Below are 12,797 nucleotides of genomic sequence, written 5' to 3'. Positions count from 1 at the left end.
TCCACCTGAGAGATTCTACAAACTAGAATAAATCTCTATATGAAATTACAGCAGTTATAACATAAAAATTTGAGCAAATTGCATAAAAATGTGGGGAACTTGCAGAAAAGACAATAAAAAATAATCTCGATTAGTCGACAATATAAAGTGCTGGTGCTCTCTTTTTGCTTTGGCATCACTGAATTTGGCTGTAAATAGGAATACAAACAAAGGTAGCAAGAACAACAAGACATAAATTTCACATTACCTGACAGTCATCATGAAAATTTAGTCTCCGGCATTGACAAAATTGAGCGTCAAGGGATAAATTTCAAGAGCATCATAGAATACGCTTTAGACAAGTACATCCTGAGCAAAATTGTGTGGGGTGGAAAGACCCACTGTGCTCTGACAACTATGTTACGAAGCTGCTACAAAAGAAAATACAGCTTCACTCCAAATTTAAATGTAATGAAAGCCTCACAGACAAACAAAAACTTAACAGTGCCAAAATTAGCATAAGGAGTATATGCATGAAGCATTCCATGAATGCAAAACTAAAACGCTATCTACCAACTTGACAGAAAATACTATGAAGTTTTGGTCTTATGATAAATTAGCAAATGGATCAAAGCCATCTGTCGAGACACTCTGTGACCATAACGGCATTAAAACAGAGAATGACACAGAAGAGGCTGAAATACTTTAGCAAACTATTTCACAAAGGTAGATCAACTCAAGTTCCTCCTTTAGATCATCATATGAGCATCAAATTAAAATAAATGACCAAACGGTAGAAAAGCAACTGAAATTGCTCAACTGGGGGAAGACCACTGGAACTGATGAATTACCAGTTTGATTCTACATAGAGGGTTCAAAATAACTTTCCCTCTTCCAGCAGAAATGTGTCATAGATCTCTAGAGGAGCAAAGCATTCCTAACGATTGAAAAAAACACAGGTGATTCCCATTTTCAAGAAAGGTCATCAAACAAACACACAAAACTATAGTCCTATATCTCTGATGTAGGTCTGTTGTAGAATTTTGTAACATGTATCTTGCTAGCGTATCATGACATTTCTGGTGACCAAAATACTTCTCTGTAGAAACTAGCATGGATTCCGAAAACAATGGTCCTGTGAAACCCAGCTTGCTCTCTTTGTCTATAACACCCAAAAAGCAATAGATACAGGCACCCACGTATGTGCCATGTTCCTTGACTTTTGTAAGGCATTCAATACAGTTCCGCACTGCCACCTAATGAACAAAAAATGAGCATAAGGAATATCAGACCAACTGTGTGACTGGATGAAGAGTTTCTAGCAAACAGAACCCAGCATGTCATTCTCAACAGAGAGGAGTCATCAGAGTAAAAGTAACTTCACATATTCCCCAGGGGTGTGTTGCATAAACATTACTTGTCACAATACATATAAATTATCTGTTAGGTAATGTCAAAGGTTCCATGAGGCTTTTTGCAGACAGCACTGTTGTATGCAGAGAAGTAGCAACGCTGGAAAATTGTAGCGAAACAAGGAAGATATGCAAAGAATTGACACTTGATGCATGGCATGGCAATTGACCCTCAACATAAACAAATGTATTGTATAGTGAATACAAAGAAGAAACAATCTGTATTGTATGATTACAAAATTACAGGACAATCACTGGAAGCAGTTACTTCCATAAAATATCTAGGAGTACTCATACTGAGCAATTGGAAGTGGAATGACCACATAAAATTAATCACAAGTAAGGCAAATGTCAGACAGATTCATAGAAGGAATCCTCAGGAAATGTAATCCATCAACAAAGGAAGTAGCTTACAGATTACTCCTTGGACCAAAACTTGAATATTACTCTCAGTATGGAGTCTGAACTAGATAGGACTGATAGAGTAAATAGAGAAATTGAAGGACAGTATATTTCATTACAAGTTTATTTAGAAAGCACGAACACGTTACAGAGATGTTCAGTCAACTCCACTGGCAGACGCTGCAAGATCAGCAACCTGCATCACAGTATTGTCTACTGTTACAGTTCTGAGAGTGTATGTTCCTAGAAAAGTCAACCAACATATTGCTTACTCCCACGTATATCTTATGAAAAGACCATCAAGGTAAAATCAAAGAGATTCAAATCCATAAAAAGGCTTACCGGTAATTTTTCTTCCCATGGACCACAAGCAACTGGAACGGTAAAGAAGGAAAACACATTGGTACCAAAGTGCCCTCCACCACACATCATAAGGAGGCTTTTGTAATGTAGCTGCAAATGTAGATGTAGATTTTGGCACATAAAGATATTTCTTATTGTGTAAGGAGAATGGAATCTGTTTTTAGGTGTCTTGTTGCATATTGTCGCAGAAAAAGCTGAGTAACTCCGTGGTGTAGTGGTTATGATACTAAACAGTTGCATGGTGGGTCGTGAGTTCAAAACTCACCTGCACTGTACAGTTTTAATTTCTATATTCGGTTCGAATACATTCTAAAAGTATCCACAAATGTCAAGAATCATTGTACTGGAATGTTCTGTAGCCGTATATATCCTGTATATGTTCTGGCCAGAATCAGTTTGCTACATGCTCTTGTATGTGCAAGTGCTGAATAAACCTTCGTTAAGTGAAGTTAGTGTTCGTCATTCATCTAATTACATGTTCTTCTATGCGACATTATTCTGGTAGAGGCACTGAATATTGGAACTTGTGATAGCGCACATTATCGACAACACAGTGGCTCCCATCAGGCCACGACAGAGCCGCAGTTTACATGGCGAGAAACCCAAGTTCGAGCCATATTCAACAGATTGCAATCTATTGGAGACAGAAGAAGAAGAGGACATTACGATGACAGCAACTGTGTGCCACCACATGAGACATCCTTCCGGGTTCTCTGGTGACAATGGCCAAGATCCAAACAAGTGGCTGAAGGTATATGAGTGTATAGCCAAATTTAACAAATGGGATGAACAACAAGGAGAAGTTCACAATCTGGGAAGTATTCCAGGCGGAACTGCGCAAATATTTTGGCAACACACAACAACAGAAGTGATGGCTGAAGATAAATTAAAGTGCAGGACACAGCATCCAGGAGAAACTACAGCATCCTACATTCAAGACATCTTGGAGATGTGTAAAATAGTGGATCCTAGAATGAAGGAGGAAGATAAGATTGCACATCTCATGAAGGGTGTTGCTGAGGACATGTATCAAGCACTACTCCTGAAGGTGGTTTCGAAAGCGGACAACTTCATAAAATGGTGCCAGTATATCGAGACCATGCATCAAAAAAAATTACACACAAGAAGTTTGAACAGCTTCCAAACATTGTATTGATGTCTGTGAGGGAGGAAGGAACTGATTTCACAAGTATTCTTCATCAGATAGCGAGGGAGGAAGTTCAGTAGGCACTTGGATTGTACAGCGAGCAAAAAACTGACACACTTCAAGAGGTCATAAGAGAGGAAGTGGAACAGACATTGAACCCAATCTCTCTTCCTTCATTTCCCTTTCAAACAGTGAAAAAGTCGAGACCTGGGCAGAGTTAAGTTCCTACAATGCCGCATGAGGAACCCGTTTTGGCACCAAGGAAGACTGACATCTGGAGGACCCAGGATAACCAACCAGTATGTTTCCACTGTGGATAACCAGGACATGTGGTGCACTATTGTTGAGAAAGGTGGCAGATATCTGATGACACCCGCATTGGAAGACAGCAAACTGATCTTAGCCGACGCCAACTACGGGCCGGCGAAGATGAACAAGAAGATGTGGGTGCAGAACGACGTAGGTCACCACAGACGCAAGCTAGCCGCTGGAGAGGAGGCTCCCCAACACGCTGATGAAGGTCTCCATCGCCGTTTAGAAGCTCCAGCGGATCACTTAGCCGCAGCAACCTGAAAAACTAAAGGATGCAACCTTCTTTGAAGGTGAGGCCACCGAAGAGAAAAATCCTACGCCGTGGAGCACTACAAAAATGATAGGAAACTACGTTGATGTCCCCATGGATGGCAACCCAGCCCAAGCTCTTGTGGATTCTGGAGCATCATATTTGGTCATTCCAGAGAAGTTCCATCACCAGTTGCAGAAAACCGAATACGTCGACAGCTAAACATCTCTGCTGAACGTGGCTAATGGAAAATATGTAAAACCTACAGGAAGATGTACCATTCATGTGGGTATAAGTGGCCATACACAGCCCTTAGAATTCATCATCTTACAAGAGTATAGTCATGACGTCAATCTCGGATGGGACTTTTTGAAAGCTTCTCAGGAATTTATGTCTGCAGCATATGGTCTCGCAGTAGCGTTCTCGCTTCCTGAGCACAGGGTCCCGGATTCGATTCCCAGTGGGGTCAGGGATTTTCACCTGCCTCGAGATGACTGGGTGTTGTTGTGTCATCTTCATCATCATCATTCATCCCCATTATGGTCGCAGGAAGGCAATGGCAAACCACCCCCAATAGGACCTTGCCTAGTACAGCAGTGCGGGTCTCCCGCATCGTCCTCTACTTTCTGTCAATGAGTATGGGACTTCATCATCATCAGGCAATTATAGAGTGTGGTCGCTCAAAGGTTATGCTAGACAAGATGGGATACTGTGGACAGGAAGATTCGCATTCGAGAGTGTGGAGAGTATGTGTGCTGGATGAAGTGACCATTCCTGCAGTCAGTGCTAGAAAGGTAACTGTCAACTGTCATGCCTTGCATCAACTCATGTATCTTGTAGTGCAATGTAAGAGAAGCATACCACTGAAGAATAACTTGGTCATCCCAGCCTCTGCCATCTCATTTAAGAACAGATTCGGTGAATTGTGGACAGTTAACTGTCAACGAGAACCACAGATCCTTCCAAGACACATGTGCATAGCAAACTCTGAGCCATTAATTGCCGAACAGCTGAGTGTCATAGAAAAATCCCATGTTGAGTCTGTGGGTGAAATTGGCACTACCACTACGAGACAAGATCTTCTAGCTCAACCATCACCAGATCTCACTAAGGAACAACAGAAGAAGCTACTTGCCATTCTTCATGAGTTCTCTGAATGCTTCAATCCATAGGTGAAGACCAAATTAGACAAATTGACTGTGAAGCACCGGATTAGCACTGGAGACCATCAACCAATAAGCAAGAGAGCATACCATGTGTCAGCAACAGAACGTTGAATAATTCACAAAGAGGTAGAGAAAATGATGACGAATGACATCATTCAGCCTTCACAGAGCTCATGGTCGTCACCAGTGGTCCTCATCAGGAAGAAGGATGGCAGTTGGCGCTTTTGAGTTGATTACAGGAAGCTTAATAAGATAACTAAAAAGGACGTTTACCCTCTTCCCCAAATTGACAATACACTAGATTGTCTGAAGAGGGCTAAGTTTTTCTCAACCATGGACATGTACCTGGGATACTGGCAAATCGAAGTAGATGAGGCTGATTGTGAGAAAACTGCATTCATCACCTCTGAGGGCCTGTATGAGTTTAACGTAATGCTGTTTGGTTTGTGTAATGCACCAGCATCTTTTGAACGGATGATGGATAATCTTCTGAGGCACCTGAAGTGGACGAAATGTCTTTGTTATTTAGATGACATTATAGTGTTCTCAGAGACATTTGATGAACATATAAAAAGACTGAGGGGCTGTTCTTAAGTGTCTCCAACAAGGCGGACTAAAACTTAATACTTTGGAGCAAAAGAAATCAAAATACTTGGACACCTTGTGCCAAACGAAGGTATGTGGCCAGACGCAGAAAAGGTGAGATCTATAATGGAATTTCCTATTCCTAAAAGTATTAGAGATGTGCAGAGCTTCCTCGGATTATGTTCTTATTACTGTCGTTTTATCAAAGACTTTTGTATTAAAGCCAGGCCACTTCAAGAGTTGTTAACAGCTGATGCTAAATTTATCTGGGTGGTGCTCAACAAGATACTTTCGATGTGCTGCAAAAAGCTCTGATGACTGACACTGTACTTGGTCTGTATGACGTGAGAGCACCTACTACAGGACTACACACAAATGCCAGCAGGTATGGGATCGGTGCTGTTCTGGTGCAAATTTCTGATAGAAAAGAGGTTTTAGCCTATGCTTCCAGGACACTTACAAAAGTCAAGAGAAACTAGTCAACCACTGAAAGAGAATGTCTTGCTGTCATCTGGGCCATGTGCAAATTTCAACAGTATCTCTATGAAAGGCCGTTAACAGTTGTTACAGACCATCATTCACTTTGTTGATTGACAGGTTTTAAGGATCCAACAGGACGATTATGTCTTCAAGAGTATGACATTCCCATAGTGTACAAAAGTGGAAGAAAACACCAAGATGCCAACTGTCTCTCAAGAAACCTTGCGCAAGACCACCAAGATTTTGGTGAAGATAGTGACTGTCTTGCTGCACTCCAGGATCTCTCTGCTGAGCAGAAGGATGCCAAGATATCTCAAATTATGCTTGCCTTAAATCAGTCAGAGGATGTGAAAGGACAACTTAAGGTAGTCAGTGGATTACTTTCCAAGAAAAACTTTGATCAGTTTGGAAAGAGGTGGCTACCTGTGTTTTCTAGACACATGAACTAAGATATTCTATAGAAATTCCATGACACACCTGAGGCCGCATCTAGGATTTATTAAGACATACGACAGAATCCGCAAGAGATTTTTCTGGCCAGGTTTATTTAGGAGTGTCCATCACTATGTGTCACACTGTCGAGAGTGCCAGAGGAGAAAGGCAGTTCCTCAGAAACCACCTGGCCCACTCATACCAATTCCACAAGCTGAAACGCCTTTCCAGCACATTGGGATTGATCTCCTCGGACAATTTCCAACGCCTGCTCGTGGCAATAGATGGATTACTGATTGCACTGACTATCTGACACGCTATGCCATTACAAAAGCCGTGAAAACAGCCAAAGCATTTGAGGTAGCCAAATTCATCATGGAAGACATTGTATTAAAACATGGTGCCCCAAGGTCGTTAATTATGGATCGAGGGATAGTCTTTCAATCGAATCTTGTGATCGAGATAAACCGTCAGTGCAACATTACTCATCACATGACGACTGCCTACAAACCGCAAACTAACGGGCTTACTGGACGCCTTAATAAGACCTTGGCCGACATGCTATCAGTGTTCGTCAATGTTGAGCAGAGCAACTGGGATGATGTGCTACCTTTCATGACATTTGCCTATAACACCGCCAAACAAGACACACATGATTTACGCCATTTTTCCTGGTGCATGGGTGTGAGGCGACTATGACGCTGGACACTGTGTTTCCATTACATCCTGATGACATGAATGACGACTACATCGGCCAGGTGTTAACCAGAACTGAGGAAGCTCGGCAGTTAACTCGACTCCGCACATTTCATCTAGATCTTCACTCCTGTTCAGAATGTTGGCTTCTCTGAGAAGCTCCTCAGGCACTACTCTGGACCTTATAAGATTGTAAGACAGTTGTCTGATGTTACTTATGAAGCTGAAGATTTCGACCCCGACACAAGATGATGAAAGATCAGAGATACAGTCCACGGCCTTCGAATGAAGCCCTATAAGGATCCTGCAACCCAGGGTAAATTCGAAGCTCTAGTGAGAGGCAACAAGCGGAAAGGTGACGAAGAGTGTAACGGCAAAAGAAATTCTAAGAAGACCACCACCAGTGCGAGAATCAGTTATCATGAGTCAGAGTATGCAGGACTGATGACTCATTCCCGAACTAGGACTTCATAACACCGAAATGCTGTTCTCTTAAGGAGGGAGCAATGTCGCAGAGGAAGCTGAGTAGCTCCATGGTGTAGAGGTTATGATACTTAATTGTTGCATGGCGGGCCGTGAGTTCAAAACTCACCTGGTCTGTACAATTTTAATTTCTATATTCGGTTTGAGTACATTCTAAAAGTATCCACAAATGTCAAGAATCATTGTACTGGAATGTTCTGTGGCTGTATATATTCTGTATGTGTTCTAGCCGGAGGCAGTTCTCTCCACACTTTTGTATGTGCAAGTGCTGAATAAACCATCATTAAGTGAAGTTAGTGTTTGTCATTCATCTAATTACACCTTCTTCTACGTGACAATATGATGAAACTGTGGCATCCACAATCAACGATATCATGGCCGCACATATCTTGCGTCGCAGCTTGCAAATTGCTTATGTGACATAATTTTCGTAGTTTGAGTTTGTACTGAGACTGAAAGCCTATTTACTGTTTCTCACAAAACTAGACTCTGTAAATCAGAATAAAAATACTCATATTACTCTCATTCTTGTCACTGATTACTAGTTCAAGTTTTCTCCTTTCAGCAGGAAATATTTACACCTCTTCCATGTCTGTGGAAGCACACACAATAGTTTAAAAGTTCTGCCCAGTGTAACAGAACTTAAATTACTTGATGGGCTTGAGGCCATTTCATATTATTAACATTCAGTTGCTACAGCTTGTGTGCTGACACACACACACACACACACACACACACACACACACACACACACACACACATGTATGTTACATCAATAGTCTTCAGAAATTGTAATGGATCTGGGAGATGTTATTTTTTTTACCATATTTGTCGATACTGAATTGAAAATGTTTTCTTATATTCTTGTCAGAATTTATTATAATTTGTCTTATTATATGTTAATTTACTTCTGTTTTTGAGAGTAAAAGCATATTGATTACTATTAGAAAATGTATCGAAGAATAGCAAGGAAACTGATTGTGTAAAATATCTTTGACGTTGGAGTAGTCTTTGAATATAGTCAGTCCGAGTCGGAAGCTAACTCTTGGTGTGTGTTGACGGAAGAACAATGTGAAGGTCGCAGTCATAAATAATTTTGAATTATGTTACTATTATTTTTGTATTATCTGAAAAGAAGAAACTACATTTGAAGAAACTGTATTTGAAACACCAAAATGAGAGAAACACGCTGAACCACGTCATTTTCTGCAGCTGACAACGATGCATTGTGGAATCATACTTAGACAACTGAAGCCAAGACTTATATTTGCTTGCAAACGTCTAATGGAAAAGGTACTGTCACGAAATATGGCAAATTTAAGTTTATAAAAAAATAGTGACCATATTTTCGACTTGTGTAATAGCCGGGAAGCCATATTTCAAAATGAACCTAGATCTGATCATTTTTTTACTTCTCCCCCTTGGACATTATCAAACAATATCACACAAAGATATGTTCTAAGCATCTGTTTGTCAGCATGTCATGATCTGCATCAATACGCTACAGTGTCTCACACTCAAGAGATCCACATACACACTCTACAAACATCTGTACACAATATGGACGGAGGATATCTTGTCCTATTACAGTCACTTCAAATGTGAACTGATCATAAACTCATGAATCAATACATCGTGGAAGTATGACTGAATACTGGTGGGTTATTTAAACTCACAGCAATACAACAAGTTTTAAGTGTAAAGTAAAATACCTTTCTTGGATGTACAGCCACTCCCTGTACATGCCCTGCTTTCAAAAGCAACACCACGACACATCAGTTCTGGGATGCTGGGTGGTGGATCAGAGCAGTTCCTCCAGTGGTACTCACTGCCCTGACCACACACAGCACTACAGCGAGTCCAGTCGCTCCATGGTGTCCATCCCCCACGGACTGCAATGAGCAATGATAGCTGAATCACTGGTTAGTTCCAAACAAAACTACAACTATAGCTACCGTTATCAGCATTCCTAGAAACATTATCTCAATGGATAAAATTTGTTATTACTAAGGAATAAAGGCAATTTGCAGATGAAAAATTATGTAAAATAATGGAAAGGTAACCACTCACCTATAGCAGGCGTTCAGAAAGGCCTTGGTCATCTCCTGTGATCTTTGCGAAGAAGAAGAAACATGTGAAAGAAAATGGTATTCACACTAGCTTTCGAGCTCTTGCTCTTTCTAAGGAAAAGTACACACATTCACACACACAACCGCACAGACACCCAAATACAGACTCTTTCTATCGTATCTGCTACCAATACAGTCAATGCATGGGTGAGAGCTACTATCAAACTGCCAATAGGACATGGCCTGCCTGAGGAATGTCACCGAGTGATAGTCATTATGCATCAGTTTTTGGATGCTTTCAAATCTGGAGTGGAAAAAAGCCAGATCATGTGACCCAAGGTAAAACACCATACCAACACTGGCAACCATCCCATCAACTAGCCAGCATAGGCTGAACAACAGATAATCATGGAGAAAGTGGGGAAGATGCTGCAAGATGACATCATTGAATCTTCAGAAAGGCCTTGGTCCTCTCCTGCGTTCCTTGTAAACAAGACAAAGAGCTCATCGTGTTTCTACATCTACTACCAATGACTGGAGAAAATTACAGAAAAAACATGTGTATACATTGTCATGCATTGGTGATACACTGGACTAATTCAAAGGAGTAAAGTAGAAAAGATGATAAAAATTTAAATTTTCGATTTGAAGGCATTGCTACAGCATATACGCAATGCAGCATGACTCCAATGCAGGCACATAAACACCAACTTGTGTGCTAGGGATTAGTGTGGCATTTATGACTTTGTGACGTGTGAGCAGTAAATGCAGAGACATGAACTATGGAGACATTATTACCAAATGCATTCAAACAGGACCATCATGCTGACATTCTCTTCAAGGCTGCCAAAAGACAAACACCAGTACATCTATCAGGGAATGAAGAATGTGTATGGGCCAGCATGTCTACCACCATTGTGGAATTAAGCGCCAAGGCGTGCCGCTACTTCACGATAATGCACGTCCCCATATCGAAAATGTCATTAATGCATAAGTTACATCAGTTCAAGTGGGAGACACTAAAACACCCACCCTATAGTCCTAATCTCTCCCCATGCAATTATCCACACCTTCGGCCCTTAGAAAAGGCCTTGAAGGGTTGATGATTCCCGGCAGACATGGATGTGCAGCAGACAGTTATAAGCTTCTTCACACAGGAGGACAAGATGTTTTACCAAACCAGTGTCTTCACCTGGTGCTTCAGTGGGATGATTGCCTCAATGCTCACAGTGATTTTGTCTGTGGGTGGGCATACTGATTCTGGACTGTATGGCCTTCAAATAGAAACTTTTTGATTTTCCCCTTGTATTTCTCAACTATGGACATGCAGGAGGTCACTGGAAAATCGAAGCTGATAAGGCTAAATGGATAAAGATTGCCTTCATAACCCTGAGGGCATCTATGAGTTTACAGTTATCTATTTGGACAGTGGAGCAGTGTAATAGTCCAGTCACCATAATACATATGAGAAACAACCTTCCTCAACACCTTAAATGGACATGTGTCTTCTCTATCTGCATGAAGCTGTCATTTCTTCTTGAAAACATTTGTAGAACATCTAAGCTGCCTGACAAATGTTTTGATGTGTGTTCATGCTACAGGCCTCTTCGCCACACAAGAAATAAAAATCTTGGAGCATCTAGTTAATGGCACTGGAGTCTGGCCCAGTTCTGGGGAAATAAGAGCAGTCACAGATTTTCCAACTCATTGGCACATCATGACATGAAAAGCTCTCTCAGGATGTGCTCATACTACTGACAATTCAGGAAGGTCTTCTGTATGAAGCTACACCCTTTGCAAGAACTACTGCAGGGAGATGCCAAATTTTCCTGGAATGAGATACAAAAAAGATGTTTCCTTGTCCTTATGGAAGTGCTGCATCATCTCCAGTCCTAGCATTGTATGACAAGAATGCTCAGACAGAACTTCACACTGATAGGATAGGGGAGCTTCTAGTGCAAATTGAGCAAACTGCCGGAAATGTGACAGCTTCTGCTTCCAGAGCACTCTCCAAGTCCGATATGAACTACTCTACAACTGAGAAAGAATGCTTGCCAATTATTTGGGTCATCAACAAGTTATAGCCATATTTATTCGGCAAACCTTCGAATATTGTAAACAACCCAATATTCTCTATGCCAGCTAATTATCCTGAATAATCTGTCATGTCAACTGGTGAGATTGGTGCTGAGGCTTCACGAATATGATAGCACAAAGGGTATACAAAAGTGGGTGAAACACATGTACACTGATTGCTTTTCAAGGAATCCTTTGGCAGAACACAGCAGCATGGATGATGAAAATTCAGTCATCACTGGGTTAAATAACACTGCTGCTGAGCACAGGGAAGGCCCAGAACTGCTGAAAACCATAGATGCCTTGAAGGAGGAGGAACTGACAAAAGGAGAATTCCAATCAATTAACAGAACATTGATAAAAGGAACTATGAACCAATGGTTGCTCATCATCAAGCTTATCTATAGCCAGCTATCCTGAAATACTTCCACAATGCTCCAACATCTGGTCAAGTGTGATTCATGAGGACACTACACAAAACCAGATGCAAATATCACTGGCCAGGTCTCTACCAATCTGTCTGACACTGTGTGAACCACTGTAAGAAATGCCAACAACAAATGCACCTGCTGCAATTAGCTTCAGGGCATCTGGTACCAATCCCGCCTGCAGCAACACAATTGGTCCAAAATGGAATCATTCTCTTCAGGGGGTACCTGAAGTCAACAAACCAGAATCGGTAGATAATACTCTGCACTGATTAAATCATTCACTATGCTGCCAACAAGGTAGCGTCAACTGCCAAAGCTCTGGAAATTTCAAGGTTGCTCAAAAAAGACATAATTTTGAATTTCAGAGCACCATGTGTATTAATATGTGATAATGGAAAAGTTTTCCAGTGAAAATTAGTATCAGAGGTAATTTCACATAGCGCCATCACCCACAGGACGACAACTGCTAACAATCCACAGATTAATATCCTTGCAGAACACTTGAATAACACGT

This window comes from Schistocerca piceifrons, chromosome 2, assembly GCF_021461385.2.
Source record: "Schistocerca piceifrons isolate TAMUIC-IGC-003096 chromosome 2, iqSchPice1.1, whole genome shotgun sequence".
Classification (NCBI taxonomy): Eukaryota; Metazoa; Arthropoda; class Insecta; order Orthoptera; family Acrididae; genus Schistocerca; species Schistocerca piceifrons.
Note: the sequence above shows the minus strand (reverse complement) of the source record.